This window comes from Mus caroli, unplaced genomic scaffold, assembly GCF_978045245.1.
Source record: "Mus caroli unplaced genomic scaffold, Mus_caroli_1 scaffold_6, whole genome shotgun sequence".
NCBI lineage: Eukaryota > Metazoa > Chordata > Mammalia > Rodentia > Muridae > Mus > Mus caroli.
In genome coordinates this window covers 10,638,554-10,664,641 of record NW_028227261.1, presented here as the reverse complement: position 1 = coordinate 10,664,641, position 26,088 = coordinate 10,638,554, and the positions used below count along the sequence as shown (strand labels likewise).

The 26,088-nt window shown below is 39.5% G+C and overlaps 2 protein-coding genes across 2 annotated transcripts in view; one reads left to right on the top strand and one right to left on the bottom strand.

Moving 5' to 3' along the window:
• The window catches only part of LOC147004104 (uncharacterized), a 522,844-nt gene that overhangs the window by 331,930 nt on the left and 164,826 nt on the right, over nucleotides 1-26,088 (top strand). The gene's annotated exons all lie outside the window — the stretch shown is intronic.
• Nucleotides 1-26,088, bottom strand: part of LOC147004110 (uncharacterized) — a 76,371-nt gene that overhangs the window by 48,894 nt on the left and 1,389 nt on the right. Inside the window, exon 2 of the mRNA XM_085838623.1 lies at nucleotides 25,523-25,615. The gene's annotated coding sequence lies outside the window, so the exon portion shown is untranslated. The remainder of the gene's footprint in view (nucleotides 1-25,522; nucleotides 25,616-26,088) is intronic.

The window sequence follows — 26,088 nt, the reverse complement described above, 5'->3', positions numbered from 1 at the left end:
TGTCATTAATGGTTCTCCCTAGATGCTGACCCTTGTGCTGTAATACCAACCTGTCTAACAATGCATATGGTGGCGTATACCTTTAATCCCAGCATATTTCTGAGTTTGAGGCCTGCCTGGTCTGCAGAGTGAGTTGCAGGGCACCCAGGACTCTACATAGAGAAACCCTGTCTCGAAAACAAAAAAAAAAAAAAAAAAAGAGTTGAAATGAACAAAGGGGGAGCTTATTCAGCAGGACATTTCTGAGGGTGAAAACACTCTAGGATTCTTTAGGGGCTAGAGGCTTCCAGGACTAGGCCAAGGTAAATAGACAGAGGCAGTGAGCCTCCCAGACAACAATTATAATAGGAGAATACAAGTTACTTTTAGAATCCTGTGGAAAATCTAATACCACTGACAATAAAAGCTTTCTAGAATGTAAGAAAAGAAGAAACACACCTCAGAAAACAAATGGAAATAGACCTGAAACTAAACCAAACAGTCCAGAAAAGGCAGAAAGTCATTATTCCATCCTTTCTTTTTTCCATTTTATATTAGATATTTTCTTTATTTACATTTCAAATGTTAACCCCTTTCCTGGTTTCCTCTTCAAAAATCCCCTATCTTCTCCCCCCTCCCCCTGCCAAACAACCCACCCTCTCCTGCTTCCTGGCCCTTGTGTTCCCCTATACTCTGGCATGTAACTTTCACTGGACCAAGGGCCTCTCCTACCATTGATGACCAACTAGGCCATCATCACCTACATATGCAGCTAGAGCCATGAGTCCCACCATATGTTTTGTTTTCGTTTGTTTTTTGATTTTTTGTTTGTTTGTTTGTTTTGTTTTCGGTTGGTGGTTTAGTTTCAGGGAGCTCTAGGGATACTGGTTAGTTCCTATTGTTGTTCCTACTATGGGGCTATAAACCCCATCAGGTCTTTGGGTACTTTCTCTAGCTCTTTCATTGGGGACCGTGTACACTGTCCAAAGGATGACTGTGAGCACCCACTTCTGTATTTGTCAGGCACTAATAGAGCCTCTCAGGACACAGCTATATCAGCCTCCTGTCAGCAAGCCAAATTCAACAAACTACATCACTGTGAACACAATTCAAGGACTTAAAATCGTGCAGACTGGACCGAAGATGTGATTCAGAAAGCAAGTGCATCTTCTGAAGAACAACTCAGATCAGACCATTCACTCTGTCAACAAATATTGTGGATGACTCTCTGGTGGTAGCATTCAGTGTCCAGAAACTGCTATGCAAACTGGGGCAGGAGGCAGAGTTATCAAAGGCCATACCCAGATTTTGTATCCTGTGTGCTACAATCTCAATCTACCAGACAAGGTTTGGCCTCTAATATCATAGTGGCAAGACTATCTGTGGGTAACAAAAGGCTTTCCTGTTCAAGCTGAGGCCAGCCCCTCAGGAAAAACATACATAGACTAAACTGAGAATCTGGCTAAAATCCAATAAGGAAGGTCACAGGCCCTGGGAGGGAATCCAGGACTGACATCTGCTTCATGTGTAAATGGCCCTTTTCAAACATATTAACTGATGATGATTTCAGTCTGGGTAAAAGAAACTTTGTTTTCAATGGGCAACAGCAATTTCCCAGCATCAAAATTAATTAAATATTGACATGAAGTGACAGCTGACAGCACTGCCTATCATGCAAAATCCATATCATCACATCTAATATTCTTAGTGAAATTTCCCAGAATCATTAATGAAATAGAATCTGGCAAAATCAAATTCATGTCCTCTTGGTACTGGCAGGTGAGCCCCACCCCCCCACCCCCCCCCCCTTGTTCAAAGCCTCTAACACACCTGGATCCTTCAATAGAGTCTCCTTGGCCTTTACATCTTAGGGCTTAGATTTGATTTATAGTTATGCAGATTTGGCTGAGAAATGGAGACCTGAAAATGGGAAAATATCGTTCAAAAAGAACCTGGAACTTTTCATGTGAAAAAAAATGAAACAAGCCAATACCAGGCAAAAGGATAAACATGAAGGAAAGAGAAGATGTCATGAGAATGTCTCTTTTTCCCTGAGGATTTCAGTTTACCCTAGAGATGTGAGAGTCAGTCACACAGTTAGCACACATACAGATTCCTTCTCCCAAAAACACTGCGGAACACGGAAGAATGTAAGAAAACCATTGTGACATGCAGGATCCAAACTGTTGAACTTCTCCAACAAGAGATCTCTGAAAAAACTCCTGAGTGCAGGGTCTAAGCCTTACCACACCCATAAGAAGTCCACAGTGCAGAACTCAACAAACCATGAATGTGCATGGGCAGACTGCTTTTCATGAAGCAGGGAGTCATTTTTCTTAGGTAAGTGAGCATTCATAATTATTCCAAAGGTACTGTCTAATTTTGTCTTAATCCACAGTAAGCTTCCCACTTATTAAAGCATCTTGGCTTGAAATTATCCTCTCACACATGCTGGGCTAAACCTTGGAAGGATTCAAAGAAATTCAGGAGGAATGGCTAACTGGGCTGCCTGTTAACATATCAATGAAGACAGGGATTTTGGTAGGTGTTTTCTTGGCTCCTGCTTATCTCTTGGCCTGCCCCTCTATCCTCCATCTCATCCTCAATTCCCCTCCCCCCACCTGATGGCCTGGTGCAGTTTGGAACCAACCAGATATCTCTGAATGCTTTCTCCCTCAAACTGAAAAGCCAAAAATTAACTGCACCACCATCACAAAAACCAGGTATCTTCGTGCATTGCTGCAGGTATATGTCTTAGAAAAATGATAAAGCCTCATAGGAAACTACAATGGCCTATAAAATGCCTGTAGCATGTGACCAAATCCATCTCTTGGTCACGATGTACTATTTTATAAAACTTGCCTACATGGTACAATTAGTTTTTCTTTGGTGACACTCAGGGTTGATAAAACCTACTATATATCTTCTCCTCAGCTGTACCTTGCTGAAATCCTGTCTTCATGTTTTATTCAAACCTAAGGTGTGACATTAATAACTAAGACTATGAAGACACATTTCTCAATGCTGTATTTACATCAAAGACTGCATATACCTCAGTGTTAAACTAACGGAGACTATAACTTTGCTAGTTAATGTTAATATTTACAGCCACATGACGGTACTTTATAAAGAATATTTTCTAATTCGAACAAATCTGCACTGGTCCCCCATATGACCAATATCTACAAAGCTCTCTCAGGATGCATATTTAGTTCCCTGGAGAAAGGGAAATGAAATGGCAAATGGAGGAACAGGCGAGTTAAGAAAGAATGAATGAATTTGAATTCGAGCTCTATTAAGGCTTTTGCAAAGACAACCATCCCGGTACACAAACTCCAGAGACAGCCAAGGATCTACGGAGTTATTTAAATGAATAATAATATTATATATATATATATTATATATATATATATATATATATATATATATTATATATATATATATATATATATATATATATATATACACACACACACACACACACAAACACACACACATATATACTGGCAACCATAAAATTAATTAAAACATCACCATGGGCGCGCGGGACCTGAGACTGCATTAGTTAGGGAAGCAGAAACCGGCCTGAGTAGGGCCACAGGCCTCATCCGGCCGGACCAGCACCGGGGTAGCTAGATCGCAGGGTCGGCTGACACCTGCCAGCTACCCACAACCCCCGCCACAGGATTTTGAGACTGCTGGTGAGTGGAACACAGCTTCTGCTCCAGTCCAATCACGGGGGACCTGAGACTGCTCTGGTTGGGGAGGCAGAAATCCGGCCTACGTAGGGCCACAAGCCTCTTCCGGTCAGAAAAGCACAGGGGTAACTAGGACGCACGGTTGGTTGACACTCGCCAGCTACCCACAACACCCGCCACAGGATCTTAAGACTTCTGGTGAGTGGAACACAGCTTCTGCTCCAAATCAATTGCGCGCGGGACCTGAGACTGCATTAGTTAGGGAAGCAGAAACCGGCCTGAGTAGGGCCACAGGCCTCATCCGGCCAGACCAGCACCGGGGTAGCTAGAGCGCAGGGTCGGCTGACACCCGCCAGCTACCCACCACCCCCGCCACAGGATTTTGAGACTGCTGGTGAGTGGAACACAGCTTCTGCTCCAATCTTTAAACAGTGACAACGACAACAACTAACCCCAGAGATTACCAGATGGCAAAAGGTAAACGTAAGAATCTTACTAACAGAAACCAAGACCACTCACCATCATCAGAACCCAGCACTCCCACTTCGCCCAGTCCAGGGCACCCCAACACACCGGAAAAGCTAGACACGGATCTAAAAGCATATCTCCTGATGATGGTAGAGGACTTCAAGACGGACTTTAATAACACACTTAAAGAAATACAAAGGAACACTGGTAAACAGGTAGAAGACAGTAAAGAGGAAGCACAAAAATCCCTTAAAGAATTGCAGGAGAACACTGCTAAACAGTTACAAATCCTTAAAGAAAAACAGGATAACATAATCAAACAGGTAGAAGTCCTTAATGAAAAACAGGAAAACACATCCAAACAGATGATGGAAATGAACAAAACCATACTAGACCTAAAAAGGGAAGTAGACACAATAAAGAAAACACAAAATGAGGCAACACTGGAGATAGAAACCCTAGGAAAGAAATCTGGAACCATAGATACCAGCATCAGCAACAGAATACAAGAGATGGAAGAGAGAATCTCAGGTGCAGAAGATTCCATAGAGAACATCGGCACAACAATCAAGGAAAATGTAAAATGCAAAAAGATCCTAACTCAAAACATCCAAGAAATACAGGACACAATGAGAAGACCAAACCTACGGATAATAAGAGTGGATGAGAATGAAGATTTTCAACTCAAAGGACCAGCAAACATCTTCAACAAAATTATAGAAGAAAACTTCCCAAATCTAAAGAAAGAGATGCCCATGAACATACAAGAAGCCTACAGAACTCCAAATAGACTGGACCAGAAAAGAAATACCTCCCGACACATAATAATCAGAACAACAAATGCTCTAAATAAAGATAGAATACTAAAAGCAGTAAGAGAAAAAGGCCAAGTAACATATAAAGGCAAGCCTATCAGAATTACACCAGATTTTTCACCAGAGACTATGAAAGCCAGAAAATCCTGGATGGATGTTATACAGACACTAAAAGAACACAAATTCCAGCCCAGGCTACTATACCCAGCCAAACTCTCAATTAACATAGATGGAGAAACCAAAGTATTCCACGACAAAACCAAATTCACACATTATCTCTCCACGAATCCAGCCCTTCAAAGGATAATAACAGAAAAAAACCAATACAAGGACAGGAACCACGCCCTAGAAACAACAAGAAGGTAATCCCTCAACAAACCTAAAAGAAGACAGCCACAAGAACAGAATGCCAACTTTAACAACAAAAATAACAGGAAACAACAATTAATTTTCCTTAATATCTCTTAATATCAATGGACTCAACTCCCCGATAAAAAGACATAGACTAACAAACTGGATACACAAACAAGACCCAACATTTTGCTGCTTACAGGAAACTCATCTCAGAGAAAAAGATAGACACTACCTCAGAATGAAAGGCTGGAAAACAATTTTCCAAGCAAATGGTATGAAGAAACAAGCTGGAGTAGCCATTCTAATATCTGATAAGATTGACTTCCAACCCAAAGTCATCAAAAAAGACAGGGAGGGACACTTCATACTCATCAAAGGTAAAATCCTCCAAGAGGAACTATCAATCCTGAATATCTATGCTCCAAATACAAAGGCAGCCACATTCATTAAAGAAACTTTAGTAAATCTCAAAGCACACATTGCACCTCATACAATAATAGTGGGAGACTTCAACACACCACTTTCACCAATGGACAGATCGTGGAAACAGAAACTAAACAGGGACACAGTGAAACTAACAGAAGTTATGAATCAAATGGATCTGGCAGATATCTACAGAACATTCTATCCTAAAACAAAAGGATATACCTTCTGCTCAGCACCTCATGGTACCTTCTCCAAAATTGACCACATAATTGGTCACAAAACAGGCCTCAACAGATACAAAAATATTGAAATTGTCCCATGCATCCTATCAGATCACCATGGACTAAGGCTGATCTTCAATAACAAAATAAACAATAGAAAGCCAACCTTCACGTGGAAACTGAACAACACTCTTCTCAATGATACCTTGGTCAAGGAAGGAATAAAGAAAGAAATTAAGGACTTTTTAGAGTTCAATGAAAATGAAGCCACAACATACCCAAACTTATGGGATGCAATGAAAGCATTTCTAAGAGGAAAACTCATAGCTCTGAGTGCCTCCAAAAGGAAACTAGAGAGAGCACACATTAGCAGCTTGACAACATACCTAAAAGCACTAGAACAAAAGGAAGCAAATTCACCCAAGAGGAGTAGACGGCAAGAAATAATCAAACTCAGGGGCGAAATCAACCAAGTGGAAACAAGAAGAACTATTCAAAGAATCAACCAATCAAGGAGCTGGTTCTTTGAGAAAATCAACAAGATAGATAAACCCTTAGCCAGACTCACTAGAGGGCACAGGGAAAGCATCCTAATTAACAAAATCAGAAATGAAAAAGGAGACATAACAACAGATCCTGAAGACATCCAAAACACCATCAGATCCTTCTACCAAAGGCTATACTCAACAAAACTGGAGAACCTGGATGAAATGGAGAAGTTCCTAGACAGATACCAGGTACCAAAGTTGAATCAAGATCAGGTTAATGATCTAAACAGCCCTATATCCCCCAAAGAAATAGAAGCAGTCATTAATAGTCTCCCAACTAAAAAAAGCCCAGGACCAGATGGGTTTAGTGCAGAGTTCTATCAGACCTTCAAACAAGATCTAATCCCAGTTCTTCACAAACTATCCCACAAAATAGAAACAGAAGGTACTCTACCCAACTCATTCTATGAAGCCACAATTACTCTGATACCTAAACCACAAAAAGACCCAACAAAGATAGAAAACTTCAGACCAATATCCCTTATGAATATTGATGCAAAAATCCTCAATAAAGTTCTTGCTAACCGAATCCAAGAACACATCAAAACAATCATCCATCCTGACCAAGTAGGTTTCATCCCAGGGATGCAGGGATGGTTCAATATACGGAAATCCATCAACGTAATCCAGTATATAAACAAACTCAAAGACAAAAAACACATGGTCATCTCGTTAGATGCGGAAAAAGCATTTGACAAGATCCAACACCCATTCATGATAAAAGTCTTGGAAAGATCAGGAATTCAAGGCCCATACCTAAACATGATAAAAGCAATCTACAGCAAACCAATAGCCAACATCAAAGTAAATGGTGAGAAGCTTGAAGCAATCCCTCTAAAATCAGGGACTAGACAAGGCTGTCCACTTTCTCCATACCTATTCAACATTGTACTTGAAGTCCTAGCCAGAGCAATTCGACAACAAAAGGAGATCAAAGGGATACAAATTGGAAAAGATGAAGTCAAAATATCACTTTTTGCAGATGATATGATAGTATATATAAGTGACCCTAAAAATTACACCAAAGAACTCCTAAACCTGATAAACAGCTTCGGTGAAGTAGCTGGATATAAAATTAACTCAAACAAATCAATGGCCTTTCTCTACACAAAGAATAAACAGGCTGAGAAAGAAATTAGGGAAACAACACCCTTCTCAATAGTCACAAATAATATAAAATATCTTGGCGTGACTCTAACTAAGGAAGTGAAAGATCTGTATAATAAAAACTTCAAGTCTCTGAAGAAAGAAATTATAGAAGATCTCAGAAGATGGAAAGATCTCCCATGCTCATGGATTGGCAGGATCAACATTGTAAAAATGGCTATCTTGCCAAAAGCAATCTACAGATTCAATGCAATCCCCATCAAAATTCCAAATCAATTCTTCAACGAATTAGAAAGTGCAATCTGCAAATTCATCTGGAATAACAAAAAACCTAAGATAGCAAAAACTCTTCTCAAGGATAAAAGAACCTCTGGTGGAATCACCATGCCGGACCTAAAGCTTTACTACAGAGCAATTGTGATAAAAAACTGCATGGTACTGGTATAGTGACAGAGAAATAGACCAATGGAATAGAATTGAAGACCCAGAAATGAACCCACACACCTACGGTCACTTGATCTTCGACAAGGGAGCTAAAAACATCCAGTGGAAGAAAGACAGCATTTTCAACAAATGGTGCTGGCACAACTGGTTGTTAACATGTAGAAGAATGCGAATCGATCCATTCCTATCTCCTTGTACTAAGGTCAAGTCTAAGTGGATCAAGGAACTACACATAAAACCAGAGACACTGAAACTTATAGAGGAGAAAGTGGGGAAAAGCCTTGAAGATATGGGCACAGGGGAAAAATTCCTGAATAGAACAGTAATGGCTTGTGCTGTAAGATCGAGAATTGACAAGTGGGACCTCATGAAACTGCAAAGCTTCTGCAAGGCTAAAGACACCATCAATAAGACAAAAAAACCACCAACAGATTGAGAAAGGATCTTCACCTATCCTAAATCAGATAAGGGACTAATATCCAATATATATAAAGAACTCAAGAAGGTGGACTCCAGAAAGTCAAATAACCCCATTAAAAAATGGGGCTCAGAACTGAACAAAGAATACTCATCTGAGGAATACCGAATGGCAGAGAAGCACCTGAAAAAATGTTCAACATCCTTAATCATCAGGGAAATGCAAATCAAAACAACCCTGAGATTCCACCTCACACCAGTCAGAATGGCTAAGATCAAAAATTCAGGTGACAGCAGATGCTGGCGAGGATGTGGAGAAAGAGGAACACTCCTCCATTGTTGGTGGGATTGCAAGCTTGTACAACCACTCTGGAAATCAGTCTGGCGGTTCCTCAGAAAATTGGACATAGTTCTACCGGAGGATCCAGCAATACCTCTCCTGGGCATATATCCAGAAGATGTCCCAACCGGTAAAAAGGACACATGCTCCACTATGTTCATAGCAGCCCTATTTATAATAGTCAGAAGCTGGAAAGAACCCAGATTTCCCTCAACAGAGGAATGGATACAGAAATTATGGTACATTTACACAATGGAGTACTACTCAGCTATTAAAAAGAATGAATTTATGAAATTCCTAGCCAAATGGATGGACCTGGAGGGCATCATCTTGAGTGAAGTAACACAATCACAAAAGAACTCACACAATATGTATTCACTGATAAGTGGATATTAGCCCAAAACTTAGGATACCCAAGATATAAGATACAATTTGATAAACGCATGAAACTCAAGAAGAATGAAGACCAAAGTGTGGACACTGTGCCCCTTCTTAGAATTGGGAACAAAACACCCAGGGAAGGAGTTACAGAGACAAAGTTCGTAGCTGTGATGAAAGGATGGACCATTTAGAGACTGCCGTATCCAGGGATCCATCCCATAAGCAGCTTCTAAACGCTGACACCATTGCATACACTAGCAAGATTTTGCTGAAAGGACCCTGATATAGCTGTCTCTTGTGAGACCATGCCGGGGCCTAGCAAACACAGGAGTGGATGTTCACAGTCAGCTATTGGATGTATCACAGGGCTCCCAATGGAGAAGCTAGAGAAAGTACCCAAGGAGCTAAAGGGATCTGCAACCCTATTGTTGGAACAACATGATGTACTAACCAGAACCCCGGAACTCTTGTCTCTAGCTGCATATGTATCGAAAGATGGCCTAGTCGGCCATCACTGGAAAGAGAGGCCCATTGGACTTGCAAACTTTATATGCCCCAATATAGGGGAATGCCAGGGCCAAAAGAATGGGAATGGGTGGGTAGGGAAGTGGGGGGCGCTATGGGGGACTTTTGGGATAGCATTGGAAATGTAATTGAGGAAAATATGTAATAAAAATATTAAAAATTTAAAAAAAAACTACAAAAATAATCAGTTTAACAAATATTCAGCAATGAACTACTGTTCTTAAGGTTTCTGATAGGCAAAAAAAAAAAAAAAAAAAAAAAATCACCATGAACCCAATTCACAGGATCTCAAACTTCCTGATAATGGTAAGATATCCACAACAGAATTGAGATAGTGGAGGCAGAAAATGCAACCATGCTCCACACGCCTGCCCTGCTCCTGCCCATTAACCAGTACAACAGCTCCTCTGACCTGGAAGGTGACAGGACCAGCTACTCAATGTCCCAGGAGGCCAGCACAGCAACTGCTGCTTAAGGAAGGTTTCATGTTCCACTGATACTAGGCAGGAGTCTCCCTCCAGGACTTCCTCACCACAAGGCAACCAAGATGCAAAGAGAAAGATAAAACCTCAGAACTTCCCTCACTTCTGCCTAGCCCCGCCTTCTGGACCCGCCCAGTATTCAACAGCTTCCTGCAATTCTTCTAAGACCGCCTACTTTGGGAACTTTTAAGGCATTAGCTTCCCACTTCTTCACACTAATTTTTGTTGTTTTGGATTTTTGTTTGCTTGCTTACTTGCTTGCTTTTTCCTTTGCTTTTAAGGTGTCTTTTCCTTAAACTCATCAATTTAGGCAGGAATCTCACACTCTCCATCAGGAACCCCTCCCCCAAATCTGTTGCAGGCTGCCTCTCACACAACTTCCCATGACCTACTCTGCACAGCTTCCCCACAAGGTTGCTGCCAGACTAGACCAGAGCTGGATGTACTAGGACACTGAACCTGGGTTCTGAACCCTTCAGATACAACTAATCCTGTCTAACTTCTCATATTGTGAGTCTAGCAACCTAGGCTAAAAATGCACACAATTAAGCAATACCTCTGAATTCTGACGCTAAGAACAGACATCCAAAACAAACAGAAACTATGATAAAATGTCCTTGGCTCAAACTGCAAACCATATATGTATCCTATAAGGAGCACAATTTACGTGATATCCAAGATAAAGAATAGAAAACACACAGTCATGATCAGGGAGATTATAGTTTGTAAACCATGTAAATCCACTCAGACAGGAACAAAATGAACCATGAACAAGAAAATAATACCAGATGCCTGAAGGAAATGAGGACAATATGAAATATTAAAATTGAGTTCAATAGGTGCTCAGGAATGCCCAAAAAAAAAAAAAAAAAATCACACACACAAAAACCTGAAAAGAAAATGCAGTGAGGTAAAAAAAAAAAAAACAAAAACAACAACAACAAAAAACATAGAGAACCTGTGGGAAACAGATTATCAGACTTGAAGAAAAGGTAGAGGAGGTGGGTGCCTCAGTCAAAGAAAATGGTGAATTAAAATGATGTGAAGTCAAGGCACAATATTATTTACTGCTTGAAGGGTGAGGCAATTAAGAGAAACTCCTTTGGAAAACTGTCTAGTTTTTTGTCAAAAAATTAAAAAAAAAAAGAATAAAAGAAAGAAAGTAAGAAGGAAAGAGAGAAAAACTAGAACAAAATTACAATACATACTGCACTTTTTGTTGATAAATGGTTTCCTGATTGTTCACTGTAACACTCTATGACACCCACGCATATCAGCATAAGCTGGGGAAAGAAGACTCGAGTTTTACCCAAGTCTCATTAGACTATTGCTAGGAAGTCAACTCTTTTCATGATTGTAATGAGTTCCAGGATTCTCATGTAACCTCCAGGGTTCAAAACCTGTTGTGATGATCCTGAGAGGTTAAAATGGATTCTAGCTCAGCATGGAGGTGAGAGCTCAGAAGCACAAGCCCAGACCTGGGGTTCTGTCTTTAAAGAACAGGGTTCTGTGCCCATTGGACACCTTTCAGATGGCAGAGCTACTAGTTTCCCATTGTGGTGACTTTTAGTTTTTCCCATATTCTACTTATGCAAAAAAATATGTCACAAGTTAATTGAATCTTCATATGTGAATAGATTAAATAAACATACTGGTGATTAATAATGCATCTGAGTTGAGTTAAGGAAGAAATTAAAGCCTTTCCCTCAGAGCATTTAATTCAGTGTGAGTCCAAAGTTGAATTCTCTACTTCATGTTCCCTGTGCCTTCCATCCTCTGTGTGTCTATAAATCTGTAACTTCCTGAAGGCTGCCTTGTGTATATCTCCCTTTCTGTCTGCCTTTTGCATCCATGTTTGTGTCTATCTGTGTAATCTGTTGTCTGTTTGTATCTCTCTGGCTGGCCATAAGAAAGAGCTTTGGAATGTTTCTAGAACATTAAGGGAACCATCACATGGGTAAAGAATGGGATAGTGAACAGTAATCTTTAACAGAGTTTTATAAAGGATTCGGTAACTGGCTGTGAGGTCCAGGAAAATTCTCCATCTATTAGAAGGTAAGATCTTTTATATAATATATTGTCACACTCACGGTTCTGCCAATGCATAGGAAAGGACCATGGAGCAAGACTCCACTGAGTTCTGAGGGATACATTCTTAGTAAGATGTTTGCAAAAAAAAAATTTTTTTTTGAAAAGTACCACTTTATAAGTGTATGAAGATGGTTTAAATGAAGTCTTTGAATACTGAAAGAGATGGAGTTCTAGTTGATCTTGTCTTTTCCACTGTGTTACATCAAGAAAGTTGCTAGCCAAAGTGGTTTCATAAAAATACCCAAAGAATGCAGACCACTGACAACAAAAGGGGTTGCTTTTTACAAACTGACAATAAGTCTTCATTGCTAAAGACAGGGCTGACACAAACACTGTATATGAAAAGGTCAAACTGGTGCCTGTAAGAACATTGACTCTTATATTCCACTGTCCTCATTATGGAAGGTGCTTTGAAAGGTACACAAAGTAAAATTTATACCAAAACCAACCAAAAAGATGTTTATCTATAATTTTTCCTTCCCAGAAAATATGCTTAAGGCAATGAGGTCATGAATTTACTGGGAATAAACAATCAATGTCTAATTTGACTTAAATACCAAAACCACTCTGGTTAAATGTTATATATCTATATACACAAGTGTGTGTGGACATGAGTTAGGGTTACAACTGCCACAGCTTTTTTATGGCTGGAATTATGCCAGCAGCACTTGCATGTTTTATGTCTATAAAGTCAAACAATGTAATCACACTTTGTATATCTCAACAACACAATTGATATTCTAGAAAACATGTTTTGATTGTCTTTCCATTTACACTAATACAACATTAACATCCTAAGACCTAGATACATCCATAAAATGTTTTTCTTCTGTAGAGAACAAAAGGAAATTATGGTCAAAAATAAGTTCTAGGCCGGGCTTGGTGGCAGACACCTTTAATCCCAGCACTTGGGAGGCAGAGGCAGGCGGATTTCTCAGTTCGAGGCCAGCCTGGTCTACAAAGTGAGTTCCAGGACAACCAGGGCTATACAGAGAAACCCTATCTCGAAAAAACTAAATAAATAAATGAATAAATAAATAAATAAAAATAAGCTCTAGGGTAACCAGGAATGTAAAACCACAGAGTTTGCTCTTCAGTGCAAGAGAAGTACACTTGTTTTTTTGTTTGTTTGTTTGTTTGTTTGTTTGTTTTACCAGAAGTGAAGGAATGGATGTAGTAAGCAGCTTGGTGACCTGTGGTAGTTGTAGTGCCAGACCACACCTGAAAGTCCCAGACTATGAAATTGTCCCAGACAACAATCCTAGGTCATTGTTTCTCCATCAGTACAAACCATCCTTGGGGGATATAGGACATGTACCTTACAGCTTGGTGTCCTCTACACTGTATACTTGATCCTCCTCTAGGCCCTTATTTTTAGAATCCAACTTTAAGAAAGAAACACATGTACTTTGCAAAAGACTTTTGAGGTAGTCACACCTTCATCTTCATTGTGCACAGAGGACTAAGACAATTATTACCAAGAAATTTCTTTCCAAAATTATACTTAAGTAATCCTAAAATAAAGAACCCTGGGATCAGAATCTTAAAGTCTCACTCAGCCTCAACCACTGAGTCTACAGGGAAAATTTAGAGTTTACTTGCCAGTTTTAATAACTCAAAAATTCCTTAGTTTACTCAAACTCAGAACAGGAGCTGATTCTTTGAAAAAAAATTAACAAGATAAATAAACCCTTAGTGAGACTAACAAGACACCACAGAGACAGTAACCAAATTAACAAAATCAGAAACGAAAAGGGAGACATAACAACAGAAACCAAAGAAATCCAAAAAATCATCCTACTACAAAATCCTATAGTCAACAAAACGGGAAAACCTGGATGAAATGGACAATTTTCTTGACAGATACCAGGTACCAAAGTTAAATCAGGATCATATAAGCAATCCCATAACCCCTAAAGAAATAAAAGCAGTCATTAAAAGTCTCCCAACCAAAAAAAGCCCAGGTCCAGATGCGCTTAGTGCAGAATTTCTAACAGACCTTCAAAGAAGACCTAATTCCAGTTCTCCTCAAACTATTCAACTAAATAGAAACAGAAGATACTTTACTCAATTCATTCTAGGAGGCCACAATTACTCTGATACCTAAACCACATAAAGACCCAACAAAGACAGAGAACTTCAGACCAATTTCCCTTATGAATATCGACTCAAAATACTCAATAAAATTCTCACTAAAAGAATCCAAGAACACATCAAAACAATCATCAATCATGATCAAGTAGGCTTGATTCCAGGGATGCAAGGATGGTTTAATATACGGAAATCCATCAACATAGTCCACTTCATAAACAAACTCAAAGACAAAAACCACATGATCATCTTGTTAGATGCTGAGAAAGCATTTGACAAAATCCAACACCCATTCATGATAAAAGGCTTGGAAAGATCAGGAATTCAAGGCCCATACCTAAACATAATAAAAGCAATATACGGCAAACCAGTAGCCAACATCAAAGTAAATGGAGAGAAGCTGGAACCAATCCCACTAAAATCAGGGACTAGACAAAGCTGCCCACTTTCTCCCTACCCATTCAATGTATTACTAGGAGGCCTAGCCAGAGCAATTAGACAACAAAAGGAGGTCAAGGGGATACAAATTGGAAAGGAAGTAGTCAAAATATCACTATTTGCAGATGATATGATGGTATATATAAGTGATCCTAAAAATTCCACCAGAACTCCTAAACCTGATAAACAGCTTCAGTGCAGTAGCTGAATATAAAATTAACTCAAACAAATCAATGGCCTTTCTCTACACAAAGGCTAAACAGGCTGAGAAAGAAATTAGGAAAACAACACCTTTCACAATAGTCACAAATAATATAAAATACCTTGGTGTGACTCTAACTAAGGAAGCAAAAGATCTGTATGATAAGAACTTCAAATCTTTGAGGAAAAAAATCAAAGAAGATCTCAGAAGATGGAAAGATCTCCCATGTTCATGGATTGGCAGGATCAATATAGTAAAAATGGCTATCTTGCCAAAAGCAATCTACAGATTCAATGCAATCCCCATCAAAATTCCAACTCAGTTCTTCAACTAATTAGAAAGGGCAATTTGCAAATTCATCTGGAATAAAAAAAAAACAAAAAAAAAACAAGGATAGCAGAAATTCTTCTCAATGGTAAAAGAACCTCTGGTGGAATCACCATGTCTGATGTAAAGTTATACTACAGTGCACTTGTGATAAAAACTGGATGGTCCTGGTACAGCGACAGATAGGGAGATCAATGGAATAGAATTGAAGACCCAGAAATGAACCCACACACCAATGGTCACTTGATCTTTGGCAAGGGAACTAAAACCATCCAGTGGGAAAAAGACAGCATTTTGAACAAATGGTGCCTGCACAACTGGTGGTTATCATGTAGAAGAATATGAATTAATCCATTCTTATCTCCTTGTACAAAGCTCAAGTCTAAGTGGATCAAAGACCTCCACATAAGACCAGAGACGCTGAAATTAAGAGGAGAAAGTAGGGAAAAGCCTCGAAGATATGGGTACAGGGGGAAAATTCCTGAATAGAACAGCAATGGCTTGTGCTGTAAGATTGAGAATCGATAAATGGGACCTCATAAAATTGCAAAGCTTCTGCAAGGCAAAAGACACCGTCAATAAGACAAAAAGACCACCAACAGATTGGGAAAGGATCTTTACCTATCCTAAATCAGATAGGGGACTAATATCCAATATATATAAAGAACTCAAGAAGGTGGACTCCAGAAAATCAAATAACCCCATTAAAAAATGGGGCTCAGAACTGAACAAAGAATTCTCACCTGAGGAATACCGAATGGCAGAGAAGCACCTGAAAAAATGTTCAACATCCTTAATCATCAGGGAAATGCAAATCAAAACAACCCTGAGATTCCACCTCACACCAGTCAGAATGGCTAAGATCAAAAATTCAGGTGACAGCAGATGCTGGCGAGGATGTGGAGAAAGAGGAACACTCCTCCATTGTTGGTGGGATTGCAAGCTTGTACAACCACTCTGGAAATCAGTCTGGCGGTTCCTAAGAAAATTGGACATAGTACTACCAGAGGATCCCGCAATACCTCTCCTGGGCATATATCCAGAAGATGTCCCAACCGGTAAAAAAGACACATGCTCCACTATGTTCATAGCAGCCTTATTTATAATAGCCAAAAGCTGGAAAGAACCCAGATGCCCCTCAACAGAGGAATGGATACAGAAAATGTGGTACAATTACACAATGGAGTACTACTCAGCTATTAAAAATAATGAATTTATGAAATTCCTAGGCAAATGGATGGACATCATCCTGAGTGAGGTAACCCAATCACAAAGGAACTCGCACAATATGTACTCACTGATAAGTGGCTATTAGCCCAGAAACTTAGGATACACATGATATAAGATACAATTTGCTAAACGCATGAAACTCAAGAAGAATGAAGACCAAAGTGTGGACACTTTGCCCCTTCCTAGAAATGGGAACAAAACACCCATGGAAGGAGTTACAGAGACAAAATTTGGAGCTGTGACGAAAGGATGGACCATCTAGTGATTGCCATATCCAGGGACCCATCCCATAATCAGCTGCCAAACGCTGACACCATTGCATACACTAGCAAGATTTTGCTGCAAGGACCCAGATATAGCTGTCTCTTGTGAGACTATGCCGGGGGCCTAGCAAACACAGAAGTGGATGTTCATAGTCAGCTATTGGATGGGTCACACAGCCCCCAATGGAGGAGCCAGAGAAAGTACCCAAGGGGCTAAAGGGAACTGCAACCCTATAGGTAGAACAACAATATGAACTAACCAGTACCCCGGAGCTCTCTTCTCTAGCTGCATATGTATCAAAATATGGCCTAGTCAGCCATCACTGGAAAGAGAAGCCCTTTGGACTTGCAAACTTTATATGCCCCAGTACAGGGGAACGCTAGGGCCAAAAAGGGGGAGCGGGTGGGTAGGGGATTGGGGGGGGTGGGTACGGGGGACTTTTGGGATAGCATTGGAAATGTAAACTAGGAAAATACCTAATTAAAAAAAAAAAAGACCAGAGACACTGAAATTAAAAGGAGAAAGTAGGGAAAAGCCTCGAAGATATGGGCACAGGGGAAAAATTCCTAAACAGAACAGCAATGGCTTGTGCTGTAAGGTCAAGAATTAACAAATGGGACCTCATAGAATTGCAAAGCTTCTATAAGTCAAAATACACTGTCCATAAGTCAAAAAGACCAGCAACATATTGGGAAAAGATCTGTAACAACCCTAAATCAGATAGGGGACTACTCAGCAATTAAAAAGAATGAATTTCCTGGCATAGTGGCCCACGCCTTTAATCCCAGCACTTGGGAGGCAGAGGCAGGTAGATTTCTGAGTTTGAGGCCAGCCTGGCCTTCAGAATGAGTTCCAGGACAAGCCAGGACTATACAGAGAAACCCTGTCTCGAAACAACAAACAATCAAACAAAATCACCAAAAACAAAACAAAAAAAAAGAATGAGTTCATGGAATACTTAGGTACATAGATGCATCTGGAGCATATCATCCTGAGTGAGATAATCCAATCACAAAAAAGCACACATGATATGCACTCACTGATAAGCAGATATTATCCCAGAAACTTAGAATATCCAAGATACAATCTGCAAAGCACGTGAAACACAAAAAGAAGGAAGAAGCAAGTGTGGATACTTGGATCCTTCTTAGAAGGAGGTACAAAATATCCATGGAAGGAGTTACAGAGACAAAGTTTGGAGCTGAGACTGAAGGAAGGACCAACCAGAGACTGCCCCACCCGGGGATCCATCCCCAAAACAACCACCACACCCAGACACTATTGCAGATGTCAACAAGAGTTTGCTGGCAGGACCCTGATACAGCTGTCCTCTGTGAGGATATGCCAGTGCCTGGAAAATACAGAAGTGGATGTTCACAGTCATCAATTGGATGGAGCACAGTGTCCCCAATGAAGGAGCTAGAGAAAGCACCCAAGGAGCTGAAGGGGTCTGCAGCCCTATAGGAGGAACAACAATATGAACTAACCAGTACCCACAGAGATCCCCAGGACTAAACCACCAGTCAAAGGTTGTACTCGTGTCTCTACCTGTATATGTTACAGTGACGGCCTAGTTGGCCATCAATGGGAGGAGAGGCCCTTGGTCTTGCAAAGGGAGTGAGTGGGTGGCTTGCGGAGCAGGCGGAGGGGGAAGGGAATACGGGATTTTCAGAGAAGAAACTAGGAAAGGGGATAGCATTTGAAATGTAAATGAAGAAAATATCTAATAAAAATATATTTTAAAAAATGTAAAAAAAGAATAGGGTATATAGATAAACAAAGCTTTCTCAACTGAGGAATCTTGAATGGCTGAGAAGCATCTAAAGAAATGACATTCTTTGTCATCAGGGAAATGCAAATAGGTAAAAAAAAAAAAAAACTCAGGTAACAACAGATGCTGGTTAGGATGTGGAGAAAGGGGAAGATAACCCATTGCTGGTGGGATTGATTGCAAGCTGGTATGACGACTCAGGTGGTTCCTCAGAAAACTGGAAATAGTCTACTTGAGGACCCAGCTATACCATTCATGAGCAAATATCCAAAAGATGCTCCAACATATAACAAGTACACATGCTCTATTATGTTCATAGGAGACTTATTTATAAAAGCCAAGAGCTGGAAACAACCCACATGTCCTTTAACACGGGAATTGATATAGATAATGTGGTACATTTACACAAAGGGGTACCACACAGCTATTAAAAACAATGACTTCATAAAATTTGCAGGCAAGTGGACGGAACTAAAAAATATCATCCTAAGAAGGATACACATTGTATGCAGTCACTGATAAGTGGATATTAGCCCCAAAGCTTGGAATACCCAAGATACAACTCACAGACCGTATGAAGCCTAACAAGAAGGACTGTGGAAGCTTCAGTCTTACTTAGGAGAAAAATTATGAAGGAAAGTAAAGGGAGGGAGGGATCTAAGGGGGAGAGCAGAGGGGGGGGAGGGGGGGAGAGGCGAATCAGGAGTGGGAAGAGACAAGGGAGAAGTACTGAGATTTCAGAAAATTGAATGGAGGTGTGTAGCACTGCAGGGTGTGGAACTGGCTGTAGCCACTAGAAAGTCCCAGATGTCAAGAAAGCAAGAGTTCCCCAGGACCCAACTGTGATGACATTAGCTGAAATACCCAACAAATTGGGGACTGAACCTGTAGAGACCATATCCAGTGCATAGGCAAGGACCACAGTTGAAGAATGGGGCCACACACCCATCTCAAGATTTTTAACCCAGAATGGTTCCTTTCTAAAGGAAATGCAGGGACAAAGAATGGATCAGAAACTGAAGAAATGGCCATCCAGAGACTGCCCCACCTAGGGATCCCATCTTCAGACACCAACCCCAGACACTATTGCAGATGCCAAGAAGCACTTGCTGACAGGAGCCTGGTATAGCTATCCCCTGAGGCTATGCCACAGTCTGACCAATACAAATGCATTTGTGGTGCTTGCAGATAACCATCAGACTGAGCACAGGGACTGCAATGCTAATTAAGTGACACATGAGAACTTCCTTCCATACTAATATAAAAGGACACAACTCCATCCAAAGTAGAAATTAGCAATCAATAAATTTTTTGAGCATTATTTACAACAGATTATCTTTGAGACTTGTGGGTCTTCAAACTCAAAATGGTTTGAGTGAAAAAGGAATTTTCAAAGAAATGTGGACAGCACACTGACCTGGAGTTTTAACCAGAGTAGAACTCATTCTTTTTTTTTTTTTTTTCCCAGTTTCAAATATTGGAACTCTTCTTGAAGTTTCACAACAGGGTTTGAAAAATACAAAAATGAAATTACTACAACTACGTAATAGACAATAATAAACCACATAAAAGGACATTAAAAGCAAAATGATACAAAGAATCTTGTCGACACTTCTACAGACATGAGAGCATGGAGTGACATATTTAGTGTAGTAAGGAATATAAGTATAATCTGAGGACTCTTTCTGACTTCAGTGGGCACCTGGCATAAACACAGAGCATATGCATCCAGGCTGTAAAACACTATTATCAGGGTTGTTACTGAGAACTTATCTTCCTGGGACTAGAGTCAAGGGCAAATGGCTAGTGCCTACCATGAATGATGCCTACAGTTGAATAGTGTTTCATTAGACATCTTACTAGAATACCACACCTAACCCTATGATGAGATTCCATTTCATTCTCCCAGGCAGATACAGTGTATCTATGTACTATATGTGCCCTTTTGTCTTGGAATACAGACAAAGATTCTATCTGGTAACTATGTTGTAGTTCCAAATGAAAGTAAGAATGTCTATCTCAAAAAACCAAGAAAAAGGAAAAAAAAAAAAAGAAAGAAAGTAAGAATGTATGACAGGGTCTCCTGAAATAAATACTAATGCATATATATATATATATACACACACATATATACATATATACATACATACACACAAACATATTTATGCATGAATAAAAACATAAGAACTCATTCTGAACATCAAGATACTATTACTACACAAAGTTGTCATGACCATGGTATAAGCAAATATTCAGCATGTTTTTGTATTACATTGACCTTATAGTTCTCTCATGTCAAATATTTCTCTTAGCTTTTAACAGGTATACAGGTGGTCTCTTTTGATGCCCCTGCCTCATTAGTATATATTGAAACTGGGAAATAGCAGATGATGGAGTACCATAGAAAGTCATGCACAATTAATGAGAACTAACCGGGGAAAAAATGATATCCTAGGAACAAGTGAACAAGAAAACTTTCTATGTCCTAACACTAGGCCAGGCATTAAGCACGTATGGAAATCAAGGCCTGCAGGGTGTCTTCTAACACTGTCTGAGACTAAATAGATGCAGAACCAAATTCACAAATTTTGTTAGAAAATCCCTCAACCGGGGGCTGGAGAGATGGCTCAGTGGGTAAGAGTACCCGACTGCTCTTCCGAAGGTCCGGAGTTCAAATCCCAGCAACCACACGGTGGCTCACAACCATCTGTAATAAGATCTGACTCCCTCTTCTGGAGTGTCTGAAGACAGCTACAGTGTACTTACATATAATAAATAAATAAAAATCTAAAAAAAAAAAAAATCCCTCAATCATCTTGCACAGAGAATATTGCAGAATACAGAAAGAAAGGGAAAGTTGTGCAGTCATCACACAAAGGTGTCTGTACCGGGATGCAAAAGCAAATGACCATAAAAATATGCATGAATAAAATAATAAAAAAATTCTCTCTAATGGATATAGAAAATGAACTCAACTTGATTTCATGCCATAGATGCAAGACTGTTTCAAGAAGCACAAACCAAATAACTCAAGGCACAATGTACATACAATCAGTGGGAGAAAGCTCTCAACCATGTCAATATATCTAAGAAAGGCCTAGGACAAAATATCACAGTGGATCACTATGAAAGCTCTGAAGAATGTGGAAGACAAAGAACATCACTCAGAGGTCCTGAGTTCAATTCTCAGCAACCACGTGGTTCATAACCATCTTTAATGGGATCTGATGTCCTCTTCTGGTGTGTCTGAAGACAGAGACAGTGTACTCACATACATAAAAGAAACAAATCTTAAAAAAAAAAAAAAGAAAGAAAGACCATCACTGAGTCTAATAAACATAGTAGCCATCATCCTAAACCTATCACTACAAAAACTGAAGACATTTGTCATCCTTCTATCCTACTAAGCAGAGAGAGACAAGGATGTGCAAAGCCTCCACACTAATTTCCTACAAAGGCCATTCACCTGAAAATGCTAGCACCAGGAGATTTAAATAGCACAGATTAAAGAAAACTTTAGGAGCTTTGAATTACCTCCATTAGCAAAGAAAATGGATAGTACAAATACTCTACCAGAATGTTTCCCTGTAAATATTCTAACAGCTGTAATATGCATGAAAGAAATGAGGATAATCCCTAACTCATGTGATGGAAAATTGAGTGGTAAAAGGACTTTCTGTAGAACAGAAATGTAGATATAGGGAAAAAATATAATGCTGTCATAAATTTATAATATGTAAATCTCTATGACCCAGGCATTTGAAGACAACATCAAATGGGCTAGGAAAACTGGGCATAGGAATATTCAGGGAATAATCAGGACATTTTTACAAAGCATGTCACTTTATGAATCTTGCCTGTGACATAAAGGGTAAGTAATGTCAACATTTCAGCAACAGATCTTAAATTCCTGCACAATTGATATATGTTAGGCTTTAGTTTCAATAACAGTAAATACATGGAATGAAGGTATTTCGTGGAATTATTTTTGTCTGTGTGTATAACAGGAAAAGTACATCTTTCATCTTATGGAGACTGAACAAGAGCTCATTCTAAAATGGAAAGAATAACCCATGGTATTACATCCACCAAGAAGTCAATAAGAACAGTAGGACTTTGACTTTAAAACTTGACACTGGCATTTCTTCAAGTACATATCTGACTCTAAAGAGACTCAATTCTGTCCTTATCAGCCTTGCAGTCAAATTTTACTATCACTTGTTTCATCCCAATATTTTGAAAGTGGACAAACTATAATAGTAATGGGTAGTGTGTTCAGACACTGGGATTCTTATGTAGAAGAAGATCATAGCATTCTAGCTTAGCATTCCCTAGGGAAGGCTATTACAGATTGGCTTCCTCTACTCCTAGATGTATCTGGCTTTTGTCACATCTAAGTGCTATAACATGTACATCTCTTTTCCTATTGTCTTGTCCTGTCCCTTACCATCAGTGTGGTGACATTACAGTAGCATACATTAGTAATAAATAGTTATACATAGGTTAAAAGCAGGAGTGAATGGAATAATATTTTTCAAGCCCTGAGAGAAAATAACTGGCAATCCAAAGTAAGTGGCTACTAGCATTGACAGTATATAAAGTAAATTTGAATGTAGTAATTCATTAGGACATGTTTTTTAGTAAAAAACCTGCTTAGAGCTGGGCAGTGGTGGAGCATGCCTTTAATTCCAGCACTTGGGAGGCAGAGGTAGGTGGATTTCTGAGTTTGAGGCCAGCCTGGTCTATGAAGTGAGTTCCAGGATAGCCAGGACTGCACAAAGAAACCCTGTCTCGTAAACCAAACAACAACAACAACAAAAAGAAACCAAAAAAAACAAACAAAAAAACTACTTAGAAAATGAACTGATGAAAGTATGCACAAAATAACAGATAATTTTTCATGAGGTCATAGGAAATAAGAAATTTTTGGCTAAGAATGAACAAACACAAGGGAACTAGTAAGTATTTCTCATATACAACACATTAAAGCTCTATCCCACACAAGGAATTGAGAACAAAGTAAACATACTTTGCCACCTAAACTGCCAGCAAAATCTCCCAGATTAAAAATCCTAAGGAATATAATCTCACAAGGAACAGAATATCATCGACCGATCTTCAAAGAACATTATAATAAAACCCCAAGTAGAAGTCAGAAAAAATGAAACAGATATCAACATACTGAAGAGTAGTATATGTGGATCTTAGTTTTCATTTCAGAAGAAGAAATTATACAGAACTAAACTGACATCACACTGGGTAGGGATACTTGAACCTGTTGTGACTTTGGGTGCAGTTCTGCCCAAGGCACACAACATTAATCGCTCTGGTTTTAGTACAGGCAAGACCTTAGTATTCACTTTAATCCAAAATAACAAAAGTACAGTTTATGTATAGAAGAACACACCCATGTTTGAAAGCAATGTCTAATTGAACGACAGAAAATATGGAATATTAGAGAAAGATCTGACAGAATAGGATATGCCCAACTTTGCTATAATGAGAGAGGAAAGAGAAGCTACTTGAGACAGAGAAAGACATTACACAAAGAAGAGAATAATAAAGGAATACAGTAGAGTGCATGGGCTGCAGTACAGTACAGTTGAGAGAGTAGAACCACAGAGAGGGAGAAGGACACAGTTTTACTGGGAGAGTTTTACAGAGTCAGATTGAAGATAGAACATGCTAGGCATGGGCAAAGACAGAATGAGCAGGAGAAAGAGAAGGAGCCAGAGGATTACAAAAGATTTTGACAGTTAATTTAAGGCCTAGTGGAACAATTCAGTGTCTGAGAGAAGAACTCAGCTGGGAGAGGAGTGAACTGGAAAAACAGAATTGAATCAGCCAGGTAAGCATTGAGAAGGAATAAGAAAGGGGAAGCTTATTCAGCAGCAAATTTCAGAGGCTGAAAACACACCAGGCCTAGATAATACTGTATGGAGAGTAGAAGCTAACATGACTAGGCCTAGGTTAATACATATAGGCAGGAATCCTCCCAAATTACAATGACAGTAGGAGAATGAAACTTACTTATACAGCCCTGTGGTAAAAAGTAGACACTGCTCAGTATAAAAGCTCTCAAGAATATAAGAAACATACCTCAGAAATAAGGCAAGCAGACTCAAAACTAAAGCAAACAGGACAGAGAAGGTCAACAATAATTATTCCACTCTAATTGGGACTAATGCAACACAAAACATCAATAAGAACACAGGTCAAGGACAGGAAAACATTTAGAGTGGACAGAATACGTGATTCAGAAAGCAAGTAGATTCTGGAGAAAACCACCTCATATCAGACCATTCAATCTCAGCAGACATCTTACACACCCTGGTGGGAACTTTCATAGTGAGAAAAACTGCTACGCAAAGTGGGGCAGGAAACAGAGTTATCAATATCATACTCAGGTTTGCAACCTGCTTGCTGCAATCTGAATCTGTCAGACAAGGCATGGAAATTTTTATGATACTGGCAAGACTATCTGTGGGTAACTGAAGGTTTTCTGGTTCAAGCTCCACAAGAAAAAAAATACGTAGGTTACAGTAAAAATTAGCCTGAAAATTCATAAGGAAGGTCACAGGCCCTAGGAGAGAATCTACTGTTGACATTTGCTCTATGTATAAATTGCCCTTGTCACAACCATAGCCTAATGATGCTTTCAATCTGGGTAAAAGAAAAGGGATTACAATAGGCAACAGCAATTTTCCAGCATCAAAATTAATTAAATTAACATCAAGTGACAACTGACTGCACTGCCTACCATGGGAAATCCATATCATCACATCTAATATTATTCTTTTCCAGAATCATTAAGGATATAGAATCTGGCAAAATCAAATTCATGTCCTCTTTCTACTCACAGGTGAGCCCCACTCCACCCCATGTACAATACCTCTAACATACCTGGATCCTTTGTGAGAGTCTCCTTGACCTTAAACATCCTGTGCTCTTAGTGTTGATTTACACTTATGCACATTTGGCTGAGCATATGAATACCTGAAAATGGGAAAATATTATTCAGAATGAACCTGGAACTTTTCATGGAACACAAATGAGAGATGTCAATACCAGATAAAAGGATAAACATGAGGGAAAGAGAAGAAATTATGAAAATGTCTGTTTTTCTCTGAGTATTTCAGTTTACCCTAGAGATGTGCAAGTCAGTCACACAGTTAACACACATACAGAGTCATTTTCCAAGCAACACAGAAGAGGATCTGGGAAGACTGGAAGTAAACTATTCTAATCCACACAATCCAGACAGTTGGACTTCTCCAACAAGAGGTCTGTGAAAAAAAGCCCTGAGTGCAGGTTCTAAGCATTCCCACACCTGCAAGAAGTCCACAGTGTAGAACTCAACAAACCATGAGTGTGCGTGGGCTTTTCATGAAGCAAGGAGTCATTTTTCTTATGTAAGTGAGCAATTGAATTACTCAAAAGGTCTAATTTTGTCTTAATCCATAGTAAGT